Source organism: Convolutriloba macropyga, unplaced genomic scaffold (assembly GCF_964194025.1).
Source record: "Convolutriloba macropyga unplaced genomic scaffold, txConMacr16.3 SCAFFOLD_996, whole genome shotgun sequence".
NCBI classification, from domain to species: Eukaryota; Metazoa; Xenacoelomorpha; order Acoela; family Convolutidae; genus Convolutriloba; species Convolutriloba macropyga.
Genome location: NW_027452512.1, coordinates 48,748 through 71,135, shown reverse-complemented (window position 1 = coordinate 71,135; position 22,388 = coordinate 48,748). Strand labels below are relative to the sequence as shown.

The 22,388-nt window shown below is 39.7% G+C and overlaps 14 non-coding genes across 14 annotated transcripts; all 14 read right to left on the bottom strand.

Moving 5' to 3' along the window:
- Positions 1-1,122: 1,122 nt before the first annotated feature.
- On the bottom strand, positions 1,123-1,241 carry LOC142357596 (5S ribosomal RNA). The gene has a single exon (XR_012761674.1). It is a non-coding gene; the product is annotated as a 5S ribosomal RNA (ribosomal RNA).
- A 1,512-nt stretch (positions 1,242-2,753) lies between these two features.
- On the bottom strand, positions 2,754-2,872 carry LOC142357595 (5S ribosomal RNA). Its single transcript, XR_012761673.1, has one exon. It is a non-coding gene; the product is annotated as a 5S ribosomal RNA (ribosomal RNA).
- Positions 2,873-4,196: 1,324 nt separating this feature from the next.
- On the bottom strand, positions 4,197-4,315 carry LOC142357593 (5S ribosomal RNA). Its single transcript, XR_012761671.1, has one exon. It is a non-coding gene; the product is annotated as a 5S ribosomal RNA (ribosomal RNA).
- A 1,136-nt stretch (positions 4,316-5,451) lies between these two features.
- LOC142357592 (5S ribosomal RNA) lies at positions 5,452-5,570 on the bottom strand. The gene has a single exon (XR_012761670.1). It is a non-coding gene; the product is annotated as a 5S ribosomal RNA (ribosomal RNA).
- A 1,136-nt stretch (positions 5,571-6,706) lies between these two features.
- LOC142357591 (5S ribosomal RNA) lies at positions 6,707-6,825 on the bottom strand. Its single transcript, XR_012761669.1, has one exon. It is a non-coding gene; the product is annotated as a 5S ribosomal RNA (ribosomal RNA).
- Positions 6,826-8,149: 1,324 nt separating this feature from the next.
- On the bottom strand, positions 8,150-8,268 carry LOC142357590 (5S ribosomal RNA). Its single transcript, XR_012761668.1, has one exon. It is a non-coding gene; the product is annotated as a 5S ribosomal RNA (ribosomal RNA).
- Positions 8,269-9,592: 1,324 nt separating this feature from the next.
- On the bottom strand, positions 9,593-9,711 carry LOC142357589 (5S ribosomal RNA). The gene has a single exon (XR_012761667.1). It is a non-coding gene; the product is annotated as a 5S ribosomal RNA (ribosomal RNA).
- Positions 9,712-11,035: 1,324 nt separating this feature from the next.
- LOC142357588 (5S ribosomal RNA) lies at positions 11,036-11,154 on the bottom strand. Its single transcript, XR_012761666.1, has one exon. It is a non-coding gene; the product is annotated as a 5S ribosomal RNA (ribosomal RNA).
- A 1,888-nt stretch (positions 11,155-13,042) lies between these two features.
- Positions 13,043-13,161, bottom strand: LOC142357587 (5S ribosomal RNA). The gene has a single exon (XR_012761665.1). It is a non-coding gene; the product is annotated as a 5S ribosomal RNA (ribosomal RNA).
- A 1,324-nt stretch (positions 13,162-14,485) lies between these two features.
- LOC142357586 (5S ribosomal RNA) lies at positions 14,486-14,604 on the bottom strand. The gene has a single exon (XR_012761664.1). It is a non-coding gene; the product is annotated as a 5S ribosomal RNA (ribosomal RNA).
- Positions 14,605-15,928: 1,324 nt separating this feature from the next.
- LOC142357584 (5S ribosomal RNA) lies at positions 15,929-16,047 on the bottom strand. The gene has a single exon (XR_012761663.1). It is a non-coding gene; the product is annotated as a 5S ribosomal RNA (ribosomal RNA).
- A 1,579-nt stretch (positions 16,048-17,626) lies between these two features.
- LOC142357583 (5S ribosomal RNA) lies at positions 17,627-17,745 on the bottom strand. The gene has a single exon (XR_012761662.1). It is a non-coding gene; the product is annotated as a 5S ribosomal RNA (ribosomal RNA).
- A 1,512-nt stretch (positions 17,746-19,257) lies between these two features.
- Positions 19,258-19,376, bottom strand: LOC142357581 (5S ribosomal RNA). The gene has a single exon (XR_012761660.1). It is a non-coding gene; the product is annotated as a 5S ribosomal RNA (ribosomal RNA).
- Positions 19,377-21,264: 1,888 nt separating this feature from the next.
- On the bottom strand, positions 21,265-21,383 carry LOC142357580 (5S ribosomal RNA). Its single transcript, XR_012761659.1, has one exon. It is a non-coding gene; the product is annotated as a 5S ribosomal RNA (ribosomal RNA).
- Between the last annotated feature and the right edge of the window lie 1,005 nt (positions 21,384-22,388).

The following is a 22,388-nucleotide window of genomic DNA, read 5'->3' as shown; positions in this document are numbered from 1 at the left end:
GAGCGAATTTATATACAACAGTATTGTATTGTAGTCTTATATTCATATATAGGATTACTTTAACTGGCCGCCTTGCGGTTTGCAAAATAGTCACTTAATACATGCAATTTTAGCCACGGTTGTGTTATAATTTATGCAATTCGTAGCCAAACAGTGTATTATGACAAAAGCGCAAACTTTTTGCTTCCAACCATCCACAATACAGTGGAACGGCAGCAAAACAAAGCACAGATGGATTGGGTACGGGGAACCTGTATAACCGGACATTGAACCGGAAGCATGACTTCAGTGGGTTTAGGCCGGTAATTGGGAAAATCAGTGGCGAATTGCTTTTAGCCTAATTGTTGTGATAAACTTATTAAATAGGTAAGTATCAACTCTATTTGATAAGTTTTATTTGAATGCACTCTGCGTTAGCGGAGTGCAGCCTAAAGAATGGAACTGAGCGATTTGCACTAACTTAAAAGTTAGTTTAATAAAGGGAAAATTTACAATTAGTTTTGATGTTTCCGAGACAGTTCCAAATATCAAATATACAGTATACGCAAGCAGGGGAACTATTAGAATGGCCTTTACAAGTATATGGGGTGTGTTTGGAGCAATGGTTATTGCTGAAATTGTCATTTACAAAAAGTATCCGCGCTCGATGAGGCTTAACTTTTTCGATCACCGAACTTTGTTTTGATCACCAAATCGTCAATTTTAGTCCGAATTGGCTCATTTTTTGTGGGCACGCTCCACTTGAGCCATAATTTGGGATAAAATAAAAAAATTGGGCACAGCGAACCGTTTTGGTCAAGTTTTTACCGATTTCCAAAAAAGTATCCGCGCTCGATGAGGCTTAACTTTTTCGATCACCGAACTTTGTTTTGGTCACCAAATCGTCAATTTTAGTCCGAATTGGCTCATTTTTTGTGGGCATGCTCCACTTGAGCCATAGATTGGGATAAAACAAAAAAAACTGGCGCAGCGAACCATTTTGGACAAGTTTTTACCCATTTCCAAAAAAGTATCCGCGCTCGATGAGGCTTAACTTTTTCGATCACCGAGGCTTTTTGAGGCTCTAAAAAGTGTAAATATCGAATAAAAGTATTCTATGAGGTTTGAATACTCAAAAGAAAAAGCCTACAACACCTGGTGTTCCCAAGCGGTCACCCATCCAAGTACTAACCAGGCCCAATGTTGCTTAACTTCGGTGATCGGACGAGAACCGGTGCATTCAACATGGTATGGTCGTAGGCATTTGCGTGAGCGGGAGCGAATTTATATACAACAGTATTGTATTGTAGTCTTATATTCATATATAGGATTACTTTAACTGGCCGCCTTGCGGTTTGCAAAATAGTCACTTAATACATGCAATTTTAGCCACGGTTGTGTTATAATTTATGCAATTCGTAGCCAAACAGTGTATTATGACAAAAGCGCAAACTTTTTGCTTCCAACCATCCACAATACAGTGGAACGGCAGCAAAACAAAGCACAGATGGATTGGGTACGGGGAACCTGTATAACCGGACATTGAACCGGAAGCATGACTTCAGTGGGTTTAGGCCGGTAATTGGGAAAATCAGTGGCGAATTGCTTTTAGCCTAATTGTTGTGATAAACTTATTAAATAGGTAAGTATCAACTCTATTTGATAAGTTTTATTTGAATGCACTCTGCGTTAGCGGAGTGCAGCCTAAAGAATGGAACTGAGCGATTTGCACTAACTTAAAAGTTAGTTTAATAAAGGGAAAATTTACAATTAGTTTTGATGTTTCCGAGACAGTTCCAAATATCAAATATACAGTATACGCAAGCAGGGGAACTATTAGAATGGCCTTTACAAGTATATGGGGTGTGTTTGGAGCAATGGTTATTGCTGAAATTGTCATTTACAAAAAGTATCCGCGCTCGATGAGGCTTAACTTTTTCGATCACCGAACTTTGTTTTGATCACCAAATCGTCAATTTTAGTCCGAATTGGCTCATTTTTTGTGGGCACGCTCCACTTGAGCCATAATTTGGGATAAAATAAAAAAATCTGGCACAGCAAACCATTTTGCACAAGTTTTTACCGATTTCCAAAAAAGTATCCGCGCTCGATGAGGCTTAACTTTTTCGATCACCGAACTTTGTTTTGGTCACCAAATCGTCAATTTTAGTCCGAATTGGCTCATTTTTTGTGGGCATGCTCCACTTGAGCCATAGATTGGGATAAAACAAAAAAATTGGGCACAGCGAACCGTTTTGGTCAAGTTTTTACCGATTTCCAAAAAAGTATCCGCGCTCGATGAGGCTTAACTTTTTCGATCACCGAACTTTGTTTTGGTCACCAAATCGTCAATTTTAGTCCGAATTGGCTCATTTATTGTGGGCATGCTCCACTTGAGCCATAGATTGGGATAAAACAAAAAAATTGGGCACAGCGAACCGTTTTGGTCAAGTTTTTACCGATTTCCAAAAAAGTATCCGCGCTCGATGAGGCTTAACTTTTTCGATCACCGAACTTTGTTTTGGTCACCAAATCGTCAATTTTAGTCCGAATTGGCTCATTTTTTGTGGGCATGCTCCACTTGAGCCATAGATTGGGATAAAACAAAAAAAACTGGCGCAGCGAACCATTTTGGACAAGTTTTTACCCATTTCCAAAAAAGTATCCGCGCTCGATGAGGCTTAACTTTTTCGATCACCGAGGCTTTTTGAGGCTCTAAAAAGTGTAAATATCGAATAAAAGTATTCTATGAGGTTTGAATACTCAAAAGAAAAAGCCTACAACACCTGGTGTTCCCAAGCGGTCACCCATCCAAGTACTAACCAGGCCCAATGTTGCTTAACTTCGGTGATCGGACGAGAACCGGTGCATTCAACATGGTATGGTCGTAGGCATTTGCGTGAGCGGGAGCGAATTTATATACAACAGTATTGTATTGTAGTCTTATATTCATATATAGGATTACTTTAACTGGCCGCCTTGCGGTTTGCAAAATAGTCACTTAATACATGCAATTTTAGCCACGGTTGTGTTATAATTTATGCAATTCGTAGCCAAACAGTGTATTATGACAAAAGCGCAAACTTTTTGCTTCCAACCATCCACAATACAGTGGAACGGCAGCAAAACAAAGCACAGATGGATTGGGTACGGGGAACCTGTATAACCGGACATTGAACCGGAAGCATGACTTCAGTGGGTTTAGGCCGGTAATTGGGAAAATCAGTGGCGAATTGCTTTTAGCCTAATTGTTGTGATAAACTTATTAAATAGGTAAGTATCAACTCTATTTGATAAGTTTTATTTGAATGCACTCTGCGTTAGCGGAGTGCAGCCTAAAGAATGGAACTGAGCGATTTGCACTAACTTAAAAGTTAGTTTAATAAAGGGAAAATTTACAATTAGTTTTGATGTTTCCGAGACAGTTCCAAATATCAAATATACAGTATACGCAAGCAGGGGAACTATTAGAATGGCCTTTACAAGTATATGGGGTGTGTTTGGAGCAATGGTTATTGCTGAAATTGTCATTTACAAAAAGTATCCGCGCTCGATGAGGCTTAACTTTTTCGATCACCGAACTTTGTTTTGATCACCAAATCGTCAATTTTAGTCCGAATTGGCTCATTTTTTGTGGGCACGCTCCACTTGAGCCATAATTTGGGATAAAATAAAAAAATTGGGCACAGCGAACCGTTTTGGTCAAGTTTTTACCGATTTCCAAAAAAGTATCCGCGCTCGATGAGGCTTAACTTTTTCGATCACCGAACTTTGTTTTGGTCACCAAATCGTCAATTTTAGTCCGAATTGGCTCATTTTTTGTGGGCATGCTCCACTTGAGCCATAGATTGGGATAAAACAAAAAAATTGGGCACAGCGAACCGTTTTGGTCAAGTTTTTACCGATTTCCAAAAAAGTATCCGCGCTCGATGAGGCTTAACTTTTTCGATCACCGAACTTTGTTTTGGTCACCAAATCGTCAATTTTAGTCCGAATTGGCTCATTTTTTGTGGGCATGCTCCACTTGAGCCATAGATTGGGATAAAACAAAAAAATCTGGCACAGCGAACCATTTTGGACAAGTTTTTACCCATTTCCAAAAAAGTATCCGCGCTCGATGAGGCTTAACTTTTTCGATCACCGAGGCTTTTTGAGGCTCTAAAAAGTGTAAATATCGAATAAAAGTATTCTATGAGGTTTGAATACTCAAAAGAAAAAGCCTACAACACCTGGTGTTCCCAAGCGGTCACCCATCCAAGTACTAACCAGGCCCAATGTTGCTTAACTTCGGTGATCGGACGAGAACCGGTGCATTCAACATGGTATGGTCGTAGGCATTTGCGTGAGCGGGAGCGAATTTATATACAACAGTATTGTATTGTAGTCTTATATTCATATATAGGATTACTTTAACTGGCCGCCTTGCGGTTTGCAAAATAGTCACTTAATACATGCAATTTTAGCCACGGTTGTGTTATAATTTATGCAATTCGTAGCCAAACAGTGTATTATGACAAAAGCGCAAACTTTTTGCTTCCAACCATCCACAATACAGTGGAACGGCAGCAAAACAAAGCACAGATGGATTGGGTACGGGGAACCTGTATAACCGGACATTGAACCGGAAGCATGACTTCAGTGGGTTTAGGCCGGTAATTGGGAAAATCAGTGGCGAATTGCTTTTAGCCTAATTGTTGTGATAAACTTATTAAATAGGTAAGTATCAACTCTATTTGATAAGTTTTATTTGAATGCACTCTGCGTTAGCGGAGTGCAGCCTAAAGAATGGAACTGAGCGATTTGCACTAACTTAAAAGTTAGTTTAATAAAGGGAAAATTTACAATTAGTTTTGATGTTTCCGAGACAGTTCCAAATATCAAATATACAGTATACGCAAGCAGGGGAACTATTAGAATGGCCTTTACAAGTATATGGGGTGTGTTTGGAGCAATGGTTATTGCTGAAATTGTCATTTACAAAAAGTATCCGCGCTCGATGAGGCTTAACTTTTTCGATCACCGAACTTTGTTTTGATCACCAAATCGTCAATTTTAGTCCGAATTGGCTCATTTTTTGTGGGCACGCTCCACTTGAGCCATAATTTGGGATAAAATAAAAAAATTGGGCACAGCGAACCGTTTTGGTCAAGTTTTTACCGATTTCCAAAAAAGTATCCGCGCTAGATGAGGCTTAACTTTTTCGATCACCGAACTTTGTTTTGGTCACCAAATCGTCAATTTTAGTCCGAATTGGCTCATTTTTTGTGGGCATGCTCCACTTGAGCCATAGATTGGGATAAAACAAAAAAATCTGGCACAGCGAACCATTTTGGACAAGTTTTTACCCATTTCCAAAAAAGTATCCGCGCTCGATGAGGCTTAACTTTTTCGATCACCGAGGCTTTTTGAGGCTCTAAAAAGTGTAAATATCGAATAAAAGTATTCTATGAGGTTTGAATACTCAAAAGAAAAAGCCTACAACACCTGGTGTTCCCAAGCGGTCACCCATCCAAGTACTAACCAGGCCCAATGTTGCTTAACTTCGGTGATCGGACGAGAACCGGTGCATTCAACATGGTATGGTCGTAGGCATTTGCGTGAGCGGGAGCGAATTTATATACAACAGTATTGTATTGTAGTCTTATATTCATATATAGGATTACTTTAACTGGCCGCCTTGCGGTTTGCAAAATAGTCACTTAATACATGCAATTTTAGCCACGGTTGTGTTATAATTTATGCAATTCGTAGCCAAACAGTGTATTATGACAAAAGCGCAAACTTTTTGCTTCCAACCATCCACAATACAGTGGAACGGCAGCAAAACAAAGCACAGATGGATTGGGTACGGGGAACCTGTATAACCGGACATTGAACCGGAAGCATGACTTCAGTGGGTTTAGGCCGGTAATTGGGAAAATCAGTGGCGAATTGCTTTTAGCCTAATTGTTGTGATAAACTTATTAAATAGGTAAGTATCAACTCTATTTGATAAGTTTTATTTGAATGCACTCTGCGTTAGCGGAGTGCAGCCTAAAGAATGGAACTGAGCGATTTGCACTAACTTAAAAGTTAGTTTAATAAAGGGAAAATTTACAATTAGTTTTGATGTTTCCGAGACAGTTCCAAATATCAAATATACAGTATACGCAAGCAGGGGAACTATTAGAATGGCCTTTACAAGTATATGGGGTGTGTTTGGAGCAATGGTTATTGCTGAAATTGTCATTTACAAAAAGTATCCGCGCTCGATGAGGCTTAACTTTTTCGATCACCGAACTTTGTTTTGATCACCAAATCGTCAATTTTAGTCCGAATTGGCTCATTTTTTGTGGGCACGCTCCACTTGAGCCATAATTTGGGATAAAATAAAAAAATTGGGCACAGCGAACCGTTTTGGTCAAGTTTTTACCGATTTCCAAAAAAGTATCCGCGCTCGATGAGGCTTAACTTTTTCGATCACCGAACTTTGTTTTGGTCACCAAATCGTCAATTTTAGTCCGAATTGGCTCATTTTTTGTGGGCATGCTCCACTTGAGCCATAGATTGGGATAAAACAAAAAAATCTGGCACAGCGAACCATTTTGGACAAGTTTTTACCCATTTCCAAAAAAGTATCCGCGCTCGATGAGGCTTAACTTTTTCGATCACCGAGGCTTTTTGAGGCTCTAAAAAGTGTAAATATCGAATAAAAGTATTCTATGAGGTTTGAATACTCAAAAGAAAAAGCCTACAACACCTGGTGTTCCCAAGCGGTCACCCATCCAAGTACTAACCAGGCCCAATGTTGCTTAACTTCGGTGATCGGACGAGAACCGGTGCATTCAACATGGTATGGTCGTAGGCATTTGCGTGAGCGGGAGCGAATTTATATACAACAGTATTGTATTGTAGTCTTATATTCATATATAGGATTACTTTAACTGGCCGCCTTGCGGTTTGCAAAATAGTCACTTAATACATGCAATTTTAGCCACGGTTGTGTTATAATTTATGCAATTCGTAGCCAAACAGTGTATTATGACAAAAGCGCAAACTTTTTGCTTCCAACCATCCACAATACAGTGGAACGGCAGCAAAACAAAGCACAGATGGATTGGGTACGGGGAACCTGTATAACCGGACATTGAACCGGAAGCATGACTTCAGTGGGTTTAGGCCGGTAATTGGGAAAATCAGTGGCGAATTGCTTTTAGCCTAATTGTTGTGATAAACTTATTAAATAGGTAAGTATCAACTCTATTTGATAAGTTTTATTTGAATGCACTCTGCGTTAGCGGAGTGCAGCCTAAAGAATGGAACTGAGCGATTTGCACTAACTTAAAAGTTAGTTTAATAAAGGGAAAATTTACAATTAGTTTTGATGTTTCCGAGACAGTTCCAAATATCAAATATACAGTATACGCAAGCAGGGGAACTATTAGAATGGCCTTTACAAGTATATGGGGTGTGTTTGGAGCAATGGTTATTGCTGAAATTGTCATTTACAAAAAGTATCCGCGCTCGATGAGGCTTAACTTTTTCGATCACCGAACTTTGTTTTGATCACCAAATCGTCAATTTTAGTCCGAATTGGCTCATTTTTTGTGGGCACGCTCCACTTGAGCCATAATTTGGGATAAAATAAAAAAATTGGGCACAGCGAACCGTTTTGGTCAAGTTTTTACCGATTTCCAAAAAAGTATCCGCGCTCGATGAGGCTTAACTTTTTCGATCACCGAACTTTGTTTTGGTCACCAAATCGTCAATTTTAGTCCGAATTGGCTCATTTTTTGTGGGCATGCTCCACTTGAGCCATAGATTGGGATAAAACAAAAAAATTGGGCACAGCGAACCGTTTTGGTCAAGTTTTTACCGATTTCCAAAAAAGTATCCGCGCTCGATGAGGCTTAACTTTTTCGATCACCGAACTTTGTTTTGGTCACCAAATCGTCAATTTTAGTCCGAATTGGCTCATTTTTTGTGGGCATGCTCCACTTGAGCCATAGATTGGGATAAAACAAAAAAATCTGGCACAGCGAACCATTTTGGACAAGTTTTTACCCATTTCCAAAAAAGTATCCGCGCTCGATGAGGCTTAACTTTTTCGATCACCGAGGCTTTTTGAGGCTCTAAAAAGTGTAAATATCGAATAAAAGTATTCTATGAGGTTTGAATACTCAAAAGAAAAAGCCTACAACACCTGGTGTTCCCAAGCGGTCACCCATCCAAGTACTAACCAGGCCCAATGTTGCTTAACTTCGGTGATCGGACGAGAACCGGTGCATTCAACATGGTATGGTCGTAGGCATTTGCGTGAGCGGGAGCGAATTTATATACAACAGTATTGTATTGTAGTCTTATATTCATATATAGGATTACTTTAACTGGCCGCCTTGCGGTTTGCAAAATAGTCACTTAATACATGCAATTTTAGCCACGGTTGTGTTATAATTTATGCAATTCGTAGCCAAACAGTGTATTATGACAAAAGCGCAAACTTTTTGCTTCCAACCATCCACAATACAGTGGAACGGCAGCAAAACAAAGCACAGATGGATTGGGTACGGGGAACCTGTATAACCGGACATTGAACCGGAAGCATGACTTCAGTGGGTTTAGGCCGGTAATTGGGAAAATCAGTGGCGAATTGCTTTTAGCCTAATTGTTGTGATAAACTTATTAAATAGGTAAGTATCAACTCTATTTGATAAGTTTTATTTGAATGCACTCTGCGTTAGCGGAGTGCAGCCTAAAGAATGGAACTGAGCGATTTGCACTAACTTAAAAGTTAGTTTAATAAAGGGAAAATTTACAATTAGTTTTGATGTTTCCGAGACAGTTCCAAATATCAAATATACAGTATACGCAAGCAGGGGAACTATTAGAATGGCCTTTACAAGTATATGGGGTGTGTTTGGAGCAATGGTTATTGCTGAAATTGTCATTTACAAAAAGTATCCGCGCTCGATGAGGCTTAACTTTTTCGATCACCGAACTTTGTTTTGATCACCAAATCGTCAATTTTAGTCCGAATTGGCTCATTTTTTGTGGGCACGCTCCACTTGAGCCATAATTTGGGATAAAATAAAAAAATTGGGCACAGCGAACCGTTTTGGTCAAGTTTTTACCGATTTCCAAAAAAGTATCCGCGCTCGATGAGGCTTAACTTTTTCGATCACCGAACTTTGTTTTGGTCACCAAATCGTCAATTTTAGTCCGAATTGGCTCATTTTTTGTGGGCATGCTCCACTTGAGCCATAGATTGGGATAAAACAAAAAAATTGGGCACAGCGAACCGTTTTGGTCAAGTTTTTACCGATTTCCAAAAAAGTATCCGCGCTCGATGAGGCTTAACTTTTTCGATCACCGAACTTTGTTTTGGTCACCAAATCGTCAATTTTAGTCCGAATTGGCTCATTTTTTGTGGGCATGCTCCACTTGAGTCATAACTTGGGATAAAACAAAAAAATCTGGCACAGCGAACCATTTTGGACAAGTTTTTACCCATTTCCAAAAAAGTATCCGCGCTCGATGAGGCTTAACTTTTTCGATCACCGAGGCTTTTTGAGGCTCTAAAAAGTGTAAATATCGAATAAAAGTATTCTATGAGGTTTGAATACTCAAAAGAAAAAGCCTACAACACCTGGTGTTCCCAAGCGGTCACCCATCCAAGTACTAACCAGGCCCAATGTTGCTTAACTTCGGTGATCGGACGAGAACCGGTGCATTCAACATGGTATGGTCGTAGGCATTTGCGTGAGCGGGAGCGAATTTATATACAACAGTATTGTATTGTAGTCTTATATTCATATATAGGATTACTTTAACTGGCCGCCTTGCGGTTTGCAAAATAGTCACTTAATACATGCAATTTTAGCCACGGTTGTGTTATAATTTATGCAATTCGTAGCCAAACAGTGTATTATGACAAAAGCGCAAACTTTTTGCTTCCAACCATCCACAATACAGTGGAACGGCAGCAAAACAAAGCACAGATGGATTGGGTACGGGGAACCTGTATAACCGGACATTGAACCGGAAGCATGACTTCAGTGGGTTTAGGCCGGTAATTGGGAAAATCAGTGGCGAATTGCTTTTAGCCTAATTGTTGTGATAAACTTATTAAATAGGTAAGTATCAACTCTATTTGATAAGTTTTATTTGAATGCACTCTGCGTTAGCGGAGTGCAGCCTAAAGAATGGAACTGAGCGATTTGCACTAACTTAAAAGTTAGTTTAATAAAGGGAAAATTTACAATTAGTTTTGATGTTTCCGAGACAGTTCCAAATATCAAATATACAGTATACGCAAGCAGGGGAACTATTAGAATGGCCTTTACAAGTATATGGGGTGTGTTTGGAGCAATGGTTATTGCTGAAATTGTCATTTACAAAAAGTATCCGCGCTCGATGAGGCTTAACTTTTTCGATCACCGAACTTTGTTTTGATCACCAAATCGTCAATTTTAGTCCGAATTGGCTCATTTTTTGTGGGCACGCTCCACTTGAGCCATAATTTGGGATAAAATAAAAAAATTGGGCACAGCGAACCGTTTTGGTCAAGTTTTTACCGATTTCCAAAAAAGTATCCGCGCTCGATGAGGCTTAACTTTTTCGATCACCGAACTTTGTTTTGGTCACCAAATCGTCAATTTTAGTCCGAATTGGCTCATTTTTTGTGGGCATGCTCCACTTGAGCCATAGATTGGGATAAAACAAAAAAATTGGGCACAGCGAACCGTTTTGGTCAAGTTTTTACCGATTTCCAAAAAAGTATCCGCGCTCGATGAGGCTTAACTTTTTCGATCACCGAACTTTGTTTTGGTCACCAAATCGTCAATTTTAGTCCGAATTGGCTCATTTTTTGTGGGCATGCTCCACTTGAGTCATAACTTGGGATAAAACAAAAAAATCTGGCACAGCGAACCATTTTGGACAAGTTTTTACCCATTTCCAAAAAAGTATCCGCGCTCGATGAGGCTTAACTTTTTCGATCACCGAGGCTTTTTGAGGCTCTAAAAAGTGTAAATATCGAATAAAAGTATTCTATGAGGTTTGAATACTCAAAAGAAAAAGCCTACAACACCTGGTGTTCCCAAGCGGTCACCCATCCAAGTACTAACCAGGCCCAATGTTGCTTAACTTCGGTGATCGGACGAGAACCGGTGCATTCAACATGGTATGGTCGTAGGCATTTGCGTGAGCGGGAGCGAATTTATATACAACAGTATTGTATTGTAGTCTTATATTCATATATAGGATTACTTTAACTGGCCGCCTTGCGGTTTGCAAAATAGTCACTTAATACATGCAATTTTAGCCACGGTTGTGTTATAATTTATGCAATTCGTAGCCAAACAGTGTATTATGACAAAAGCGCAAACTTTTTGCTTCCAACCATCCACAATACAGTGGAACGGCAGCAAAACAAAGCACAGATGGATTGGGTACGGGGAACCTGTATAACCGGACATTGAACCGGAAGCATGACTTCAGTGGGTTTAGGCCGGTAATTGGGAAAATCAGTGGCGAATTGCTTTTAGCCTAATTGTTGTGATAAACTTATTAAATAGGTAAGTATCAACTCTATTTGATAAGTTTTATTTGAATGCACTCTGCGTTAGCGGAGTGCAGCCTAAAGAATGGAACTGAGCGATTTGCACTAACTTAAAAGTTAGTTTAATAAAGGGAAAATTTACAATTAGTTTTGATGTTTCCGAGACAGTTCCAAATATCAAATATACAGTATACGCAAGCAGGGGAACTATTAGAATGGCCTTTACAAGTATATGGGGTGTGTTTGGAGCAATGGTTATTGCTGAAATTGTCATTTACAAAAAGTATCCGCGCTCGATGAGGCTTAACTTTTTCGATCACCGAACTTTGTTTTGATCACCAAATCGTCAATTTTAGTCCGAATTGGCTCATTTTTTGTGGGCACGCTCCACTTGAGCCATAATTTGGGATAAAATAAAAAAATTGGGCACAGCGAACCGTTTTGGTCAAGTTTTTACCGATTTCCAAAAAAGTATCCGCGCTCGATGAGGCTTAACTTTTTCGATCACCGAACTTTGTTTTGGTCACCAAATCGTCAATTTTAGTCCGAATTGGCTCATTTTTTGTGGGCATGCTCCACTTGAGCCATAGATTGGGATAAAACAAAAAAATTGGGCACAGCGAACCGTTTTGGTCAAGTTTTTACCGATTTCCAAAAAAGTATCCGCGCTCGATGAGGCTTAACTTTTTCGATCACCGAACTTTGTTTTGGTCACCAAATCGTCAATTTTAGTCCGAATTGGCTCATTTTTTGTGGGCATGCTCCACTTGAGCCATAGATTGGGATAAAACAAAAAAATTGGGCACAGCGAACCGTTTTGGTCAAGTTTTTACCGATTTCCAAAAAAGTATCCGCGCTCGATGAGGCTTAACTTTTTCGATCACCGAACTTTGTTTTGGTCACCAAATCGTCAATTTTAGTCCGAATTGGCTCATTTTTTGTGGGCATGCTCCACTTGAGCCATAGATTGGGATAAAACAAAAAAATTGGGCACAGCGAACCGTTTTGGTCAAGTTTTTACCGATTTCCAAAAAAGTATCCGCGCTCGATGAGGCTTAACTTTTTCGATCACCGAACTTTGTTTTGGTCACCAAATCGTCAATTTTAGTCCGAATTGGCTCATTTTTTGTGGGCATGCTCCACTTGAGCCATAGATTGGGATAAAACAAAAAAATTGGGCACAGCGAACCGTTTTGGTCAAGTTTTTACCGATTTCCAAAAAAGTATCCGCGCTCGATGAGGCTTAACTTTTTCGATCACCGAACTTTGTTTTGGTCACCAAATCGTCAATTTTAGTCCGAATTGGCTCATTTTTTGTGGGCATGCTCCACTTGAGCCATAGATTGGGATAAAACAAAAAAATCTGGCACAGCGAACCATTTTGGACAAGTTTTTACCCATTTCCAAAAAAGTATCCGCGCTCGATGAGGCTTAACTTTTTCGATCACCGAGGCTTTTTGAGGCTCTAAAAAGTGTAAATATCGAATAAAAGTATTCTATGAGGTTTGAATACTCAAAAGAAAAAGCCTACAACACCTGGTGTTCCCAAGCGGTCACCCATCCAAGTACTAACCAGGCCCAATGTTGCTTAACTTCGGTGATCGGACGAGAACCGGTGCATTCAACATGGTATGGTCGTAGGCATTTGCGTGAGCGGGAGCGAATTTATATACAACAGTATTGTATTGTAGTCTTATATTCATATATAGGATTACTTTAACTGGCCGCCTTGCGGTTTGCAAAATAGTCACTTAATACATGCAATTTTAGCCACGGTTGTGTTATAATTTATGCAATTCGTAGCCAAACAGTGTATTATGACAAAAGCGCAAACTTTTTGCTTCCAACCATCCACAATACAGTGGAACGGCAGCAAAACAAAGCACAGATGGATTGGGTACGGGGAACCTGTATAACCGGACATTGAACCGGAAGCATGACTTCAGTGGGTTTAGGCCGGTAATTGGGAAAATCAGTGGCGAATTGCTTTTAGCCTAATTGTTGTGATAAACTTATTAAATAGGTAAGTATCAACTCTATTTGATAAGTTTTATTTGAATGCACTCTGCGTTAGCGGAGTGCAGCCTAAAGAATGGAACTGAGCGATTTGCACTAACTTAAAAGTTAGTTTAATAAAGGGAAAATTTACAATTAGTTTTGATGTTTCCGAGACAGTTCCAAATATCAAATATACAGTATACGCAAGCAGGGGAACTATTAGAATGGCCTTTACAAGTATATGGGGTGTGTTTGGAGCAATGGTTATTGCTGAAATTGTCATTTACAAAAAGTATCCGCGCTCGATGAGGCTTAACTTTTTCGATCACCGAACTTTGTTTTGATCACCAAATCGTCAATTTTAGTCCGAATTGGCTCATTTTTTGTGGGCACGCTCCACTTGAGCCATAATTTGGGATAAAATAAAAAAATTGGGCACAGCGAACCGTTTTGGTCAAGTTTTTACCGATTTCCAAAAAAGTATCCGCGCTCGATGAGGCTTAACTTTTTCGATCACCGAACTTTGTTTTGGTCACCAAATCGTCAATTTTAGTCCGAATTGGCTCATTTTTTGTGGGCATGCTCCACTTGAGCCATAGATTGGGATAAAACAAAAAAATTGGGCACAGCGAACCGTTTTGGTCAAGTTTTTACCGATTTCCAAAAAAGTATCCGCGCTCGATGAGGCTTAACTTTTTCGATCACCGAACTTTGTTTTGGTCACCAAATCGTCAATTTTAGTCCGAATTGGCTCATTTTTTGTGGGCATGCTCCACTTGAGTCATAACTTGGGATAAAACAAAAAAATCTGGCACAGCGAACCATTTTGGACAAGTTTTTACCCATTTCCAAAAAAGTATCCGCGCTCGATGAGGCTTAACTTTTTCGATCACCGAGGCTTTTTGAGGCTCTAAAAAGTGTAAATATCGAATAAAAGTATTCTATGAGGTTTGAATACTCAAAAGAAAAAGCCTACAACACCTGGTGTTCCCAAGCGGTCACCCATCCAAGTACTAACCAGGCCCAATGTTGCTTAACTTCGGTGATCGGACGAGAACCGGTGCATTCAACATGGTATGGTCGTAGGCATTTGCGTGAGCGGGAGCGAATTTATATACAACAGTATTGTATTGTAGTCTTATATTCATATATAGGATTACTTTAACTGGCCGCCTTGCGGTTTGCAAAATAGTCACTTAATACATGCAATTTTAGCCACGGTTGTGTTATAATTTATGCAATTCGTAGCCAAACAGTGTATTATGACAAAAGCGCAAACTTTTTGCTTCCAACCATCCACAATACAGTGGAACGGCAGCAAAACAAAGCACAGATGGATTGGGTACGGGGAACCTGTATAACCGGACATTGAACCGGAAGCATGACTTCAGTGGGTTTAGGCCGGTAATTGGGAAAATCAGTGGCGAATTGCTTTTAGCCTAATTGTTGTGATAAACTTATTAAATAGGTAAGTATCAACTCTATTTGATAAGTTTTATTTGAATGCACTCTGCGTTAGCGGAGTGCAGCCTAAAGAATGGAACTGAGCGATTTGCACTAACTTAAAAGTTAGTTTAATAAAGGGAAAATTTACAATTAGTTTTGATGTTTCCGAGACAGTTCCAAATATCAAATATACAGTATACGCAAGCAGGGGAACTATTAGAATGGCCTTTACAAGTATATGGGGTGTGTTTGGAGCAATGGTTATTGCTGAAATTGTCATTTACAAAAAGTATCCGCGCTCGATGAGGCTTAACTTTTTCGATCACCGAACTTTGTTTTGATCACCAAATCGTCAATTTTAGTCCGAATTGGCTCATTTTTTGTGGGCACGCTCCACTTGAGCCATAATTTGGGATAAAATAAAAAAATTGGGCACAGCGAACCGTTTTGGTCAAGTTTTTACCGATTTCCAAAAAAGTATCCGCGCTCGATGAGGCTTAACTTTTTCGATCACCGAACTTTGTTTTGGTCACCAAATCGTCAATTTTAGTCCGAATTGGCTCATTTTTTGTGGGCATGCTCCACTTGAGCCATAGATTGGGATAAAACAAAAAAATTGGGCACAGCGAACCGTTTTGGTCAAGTTTTTACCGATTTCCAAAAAAGTATCCGCGCTCGATGAGGCTTAACTTTTTCGATCACCGAACTTTGTTTTGGTCACCAAATCGTCAATTTTAGTCCGAATTGGCTCATTTTTTGTGGGCATGCTCCACTTGAGTCATAACTTGGGATAAAACAAAAAAATCTGGCACAGCGAACCATTTTGGACAAGTTTTTACCCATTTCCAAAAAAGTATCCGCGCTCGATGAGGCTTAACTTTTTCGATCACCGAGGCTTTTTGAGGCTCTAAAAAGTGTAAATATCGAATAAAAGTATTCTATGAGGTTTGAATACTCAAAAGAAAAAGCCTACAACACCTGGTGTTCCCAAGCGGTCACCCATCCAAGTACTAACCAGGCCCAATGTTGCTTAACTTCGGTGATCGGACGAGAACCGGTGCATTCAACATGGTATGGTCGTAGGCATTTGCGTGAGCGGGAGCGAATTTATATACAACAGTATTGTATTGTAGTCTTATATTCATATATAGGATTACTTTAACTGGCCGCCTTGCGGTTTGCAAAATAGTCACTTAATACATGCAATTTTAGCCACGGTTGTGTTATAATTTATGCAATTCGTAGCCAAACAGTGTATTATGACAAAAGCGCAAACTTTTTGCTTCCAACCATCCACAATACAGTGGAACGGCAGCAAAACAAAGCACAGATGGATTGGGTACGGGGAACCTGTATAACCGGACATTGAACCGGAAGCATGACTTCAGTGGGTTTAGGCCGGTAATTGGGAAAATCAGTGGCGAATTGCTTTTAGCCTAATTGTTGTGATAAACTTATTAAATAGGTAAGTATCAACTCTATTTGATAAGTTTTATTTGAATGCACTCTGCGTTAGCGGAGTGCAGCCTAAAGAATGGAACTGAGCTATTTGATAAGTTTTATTTGAATGCACTCTGCGTTAGCGGAGTGCAGCCTAAAGAATGGAACTGAGCGATTTGCACTAACTTAAAAGTTAGTTTAATAAAGGGAAAATTTACAATTAGTTTTGATGTTTCCGAGACAGTTCCAAATATCAAATATACAGTATACGCAAGCAGGGGAACTATTAGAATGGCCTTTACAAGTATATGGGGTGTGTTTGGAGCAATGGTTATTGCTGAAATTGTCATTTACAAAAAGTATCCGCGCTCGATGAGGCTTAACTTTTTCGATCACCGAACTTTGTTTTGATCACCAAATCGTCAATTTTAGTCCGAATTGGCTCATTTTTTGTGGGCACGCTCCACTTGAGCCATAATTTGGGATAAAATAAAAAAATTGGGCACAGCGAACCGTTTTGGTCAAGTTTTTACCGATTTCCAAAAAAGTATCCGCGCTCGATGAGGCTTAACTTTTTCGATCACCGAACTTTGTTTTGGTCACCAAATCGTCAATTTTAGTCCGAATTGGCTCATTTTTTGTGGGCATGCTCCACTTGAGCCATAGATTGGGATAAAACAAAAAAATTGGGCACAGCGAACCGTTTTGGTCAAGTTTTTACCGATTTCCAAAAAAGTATCCGCGCTCGATGAGGCTTAACTTTTTCGATCACCGAACTTTGTTTTGGTCACCAAATCGTCAATTTTAGTCCGAATTGGCTCATTTTTTGTGGGCATGCTCCACTTGAGCCATAGATTGGGATAAAACAAAAAAATTGGGCACAGCGAACCGTTTTGGTCAAGTTTTTACCGATTTCCAAAAAAGTATCCGCGCTCGATGAGGCTTAACTTTTTCGATCACCGAACTTTGTTTTGGTCACCAAATCGTCAATTTTAGTCCGAATTGGCTCATTTTTTGTGGGCATGCTCCACTTGAGCCATAGATTGGGATAAAACAAAAAAAACTGGCGCAGCGAACCATTTTGGACAAGTTTTTACCCATTTCCAAAAAAGTATCCGCGCTCGATGAGGCTTAACTTTTTCGATCACCGAGGCTTTTTGAGGCTCTAAAAAGTGTAAATATCGAATAAAAGTATTCTATGAGGTTTGAATACTCAAAAGAAAAAGCCTACAACACCTGGTGTTCCCAAGCGGTCACCCATCCAAGTACTAACCAGGCCCAATGTTGCTTAACTTCGGTGATCGGACGAGAACCGGTGCATTCAACATGGTATGGTCGTAGGCATTTGCGTGAGCGGGAGCGAATTTATATACAACAGTATTGTATTGTAGTCTTATATTCATATATAGGATTACTTTAACTGGCCGCCTTGCGGTTTGCAAAATAGTCACTTAATACATGCAATTTTAGCCACGGTTGTGTTATAATTTATGCAATTCGTAGCCAAACAGTGTATTATGACAAAAGCGCAAACTTTTTGCTTCCAACCATCCACAATACAGTGGAACGGCAGCAAAACAAAGCACAGATGGATTGGGTACGGGGAACCTGTATAACCGGACATTGAACCGGAAGCATGACTTCAGTGGGTTTAGGCCGGTAATTGGGAAAATCAGTGGCGAATTGCTTTTAGCCTAATTGTTGTGATAAACTTATTAAATAGGTAAGTATCAACTCTATTTGATAAGTTTTATTTGAATGCACTCTGCGTTAGCGGAGTGCAGCCTAAAGAATGGAACTGAGCGATTTGCACTAACTTAAAAGTTAGTTTAATAAAGGGAAAATTTACAATTAGTTTTGATGTTTCCGAGACAGTTCCAAATATCAAATATACAGTATACGCAAGCAGGGGAACTATTAGAATGGCCTTTACAAGTATATGGGGTGTGTTTGGAGCAATGGTTATTGCTGAAATTGTCATTTACAAAAAGTATCCGCGCTCGATGAGGCTTAACTTTTTCGATCACCGAACTTTGTTTTGATCACCAAATCGTCAATTTTAGTCCGAATTGGCTCATTTTTTGTGGGCACGCTCCACTTGAGCCATAATTTGGGATAAAATAAAAAAATTGGGCACAGCGAACCGTTTTGGTCAAGTTTTTACCGATTTCCAAAAAAGTATCCGCGCTCGATGAGGCTTAACTTTTTCGATCACCGAACTTTGTTTTGGTCACCAAATCGTCAATTTTAGTCCGAATTGGCTCATTTTTTGTGGGCATGCTCCACTTGAGCCATAGATTGGGATAAAACAAAAAAATTGGGCACAGCGAACCGTTTTGGTCAAGTTTTTACCGATTTCCAAAAAAGTATCCGCGCTCGATGAGGCTTAACTTTTTCGATCACCGAACTTTGTTTTGGTCACCAAATCGTCAATTTTAGTCCGAATTGGCTCATTTTTTGTGGGCATGCTCCACTTGAGCCATAGATTGGGATAAAACAAAAAAATTGGGCACAGCGAACCGTTTTGGTCAAGTTTTTACCGATTTCCAAAAAAGTATCCGCGCTCGATGAGGCTTAACTTTTTCGATCACCGAACTTTGTTTTGGTCACCAAATCGTCAATTTTAGTCCGAATTGGCTCATTTTTTGTGGGCATGCTCCACTTGAGCCATAGATTGGGATAAAACAAAAAAAACTGGCGCAGCGAACCATTTTGGACAAGTTTTTACCCATTTCCAAAAAAGTATCCGCGCTCGATGAGGCTTAACTTTTTCGATCACCGAGGCTTTTTGAGGCTCTAAAAAGTGTAAATATCGAATAAAAGTATTCTATGAGGTTTGAATACTCAAAAGAAAAAGCCTACAACACCTGGTGTTCCCAAGCGGTCACCCATCCAAGTACTAACCAGGCCCAATGTTGCTTAACTTCGGTGATCGGACGAGAACCGGTGCATTCAACATGGTATGGTCGTAGGCATTTGCGTGAGCGGGAGCGAATTTATATACAACAGTATTGTATTGTAGTCTTATATTCATATATAGGATTACTTTAACTGGCCGCCTTGCGGTTTGCAAAATAGTCACTTAATACATGCAATTTTAGCCACGGTTGTGTTATAATTTATGCAATTCGTAGCCAAACAGTGTATTATGACAAAAGCGCAAACTTTTTGCTTCCAACCATCCACAATACAGTGGAACGGCAGCAAAACAAAGCACAGATGGATTGGGTACGGGGAACCTGTATAACCGGACATTGAACCGGAAGCATGACTTCAGTGGGTTTAGGCCGGTAATTGGGAAAATCAGTGGCGAATTGCTTTTAGCCTAATTGTTGTGATAAACTTATTAAATAGGTAAGTATCAACTCTATTTGATAAGTTTTATTTGAATGCACTCTGCGTTAGCGGAGTGCAGCCTAAAGAATGGAACTGAGCGATTTGCACTAACTTAAAAGTTAGTTTAATAAAGGGAAAATTTACAATTAGTTTTGATGTTTCCGAGACAGTTCCAAATATCAAATATACAGTATACGCAAGCAGGGGAACTATTAGAATGGCCTTTACAAGTATATGGGGTGTGTTTGGAGCAATGGTTATTGCTGAAATTGTCATTTACAAAAAGTATCCGCGCTCGATGAGGCTTAACTTTTTCGATCACCGAACTTTGTTTTGATCACCAAATCGTCAATTTTAGTCCGAATTGGCTCATTTTTTGTGGGCACGCTCCACTTGAGCCATAATTTGGGATAAAATAAAAAAATCTGGCACAGCAAACCATTTTGCACAAGTTTTTACCGATTTCCAAAAAAGTATCCGCGCTCGATGAGGCTTAACTTTTTCGATCACCGAACTTTGTTTTGGTCACCAAATCGTCAATTTTAGTCCGAATTGGCTCATTTTTTGTGGGCATGCTCCACTTGAGCCATAGATTGGGATAAAACAAAAAAATTGGGCACAGCGAACCGTTTTGGTCAAGTTTTTACCGATTTCCAAAAAAGTATCCGCGCTCGATGAGGCTTAACTTTTTCGATCACCGAACTTTGTTTTGGTCACCAAATCGTCAATTTTAGTCCGAATTGGCTCATTTTTTGTGGGCATGCTCCACTTGAGCCATAGATTGGGATAAAACAAAAAAATTGGGCACAGCGAACCGTTTTGGTCAAGTTTTTACCGATTTCCAAAAAAGTATCCGCGCTCGATGAGGCTTAACTTTTTCGATCACCGAACTTTGTTTTGGTCACCAAATCGTCAATTTTAGTCCGAATTGGCTCATTTTTTGTGGGCATGCTCCACTTGAGCCATAGATTGGGATAAAACAAAAAAATTGGGCACAGCGAACCGTTTTGGTCAAGTTTTTACCGATTTCCAAAAAAGTATCCGCGCTCGATGAGGCTTAACTTTTTCGATCACCGAACTTTGTTTTGGTCACCAAATCGTCAATTTTAGTCCGAATTGGCTCATTTTTTGTGGGCATGCTCCACTTGAGCCATAGATTGGGATAAAACAAAAAAATTGGGCACAGCGAACCGTTTTGGTCAAGTTTTTACCGATTTCCAAAAAAGTATCCGCGCTCGATGAGGCTTAACTTTTTCGATCACCGAACTTTGTTTTGGTCACCAAATCGTCAATTTTAGTCCGAATTGGCTCATTTTTTGTGGGCATGCTCCACTTGAGCCATAGATTGGGATAAAACAAAAAAAACTGGCGCAGCGAACCATTTTGGACAAGTTTTTACCCATTTCCAAAAAAGTATCCGCGCTCGATGAGGCTTAACTTTTTCGATCACCGAGGCTTTTTGAGGCTCTAAAAAGTGTAAATATCGAATAAAAGTATTCTATGAGGTTTGAATACTCAAAAGAAAAAGCCTACAACACCTGGTGTTCCCAAGCGGTCACCCATCCAAGTACTAACCAGGCCCAATGTTGCTTAACTTCGGTGATCGGACGAGAACCGGTGCATTCAACATGGTATGGTCGTAGGCATTTGCGTGAGCGGGAGCGAATTTATATACAACAGTATTGTATTGTAGTCTTATATTCATATATAGGATTACTTTAACTGGCCGCCTTGCGGTTTGCAAAATAGTCACTTAATACATGCAATTTTAGCCACGGTTGTGTTATAATTTATGCAATTCGTAGCCAAACAGTGTATTATGACAAAAGCGCAAACTTTTTGCTTCCAACCATCCACAATACAGTGGAACGGCAGCAAAACAAAGCACAGATGGATTGGGTACGGGGAACCTGTATAACCGGACATTGAACCGGAAGCATGACTTCAGTGGGTTTAGGCCGGTAATTGGGAAAATCAGTGGCGAATTGCTTTTAGCCTAATTGTTGTGATAAACTTATTAAATAGGTAAGTATCAACTCTATTTGATAAGTTTTATTTGAATGCACTCTGCGTTAGCGGAGTGCAGCCTAAAGAATGGAACTGAGCGATTTGCACTAACTTAAAAGTTAGTTTAATAAAGGGAAAATTTACAATTAGTTTTGATGTTTCCGAGACAGTTCCAAATATCAAATATACAGTATACGCAAGCAGGGGAACTATTAGAATGGCCTTTACAAGTATATGGGGTGTGTTTGGAGCAATGGTTATTGCTGAAATTGTCATTTACAAAAAGTATCCGCGCTCGATGAGGCTTAACTTTTTCGATCACCGAACTTTGTTTTGATCACCAAATCGTCAATTTTAGTCCGAATTGGCTCATTTTTTGTGGGCACGCTCCACTTGAGCCATAATTTGGGATAAAATAAAAAAATTGGGCACAGCGAACCGTTTTGGTCAAGTTTTTACCGATTTCCAAAAAAGTATCCGCGCTCGATGAGGCTTAACTTTTTCGATCACCGAACTTTGTTTTGGTCACCAAATCGTCAATTTTAGTCCGAATTGGCTCATTTTTTGTGGGCATGCTCCACTTGAGCCATAGATTGGGATAAAACAAAAAAATTGGGCACAGCGAACCGTTTTGGTCAAGTTT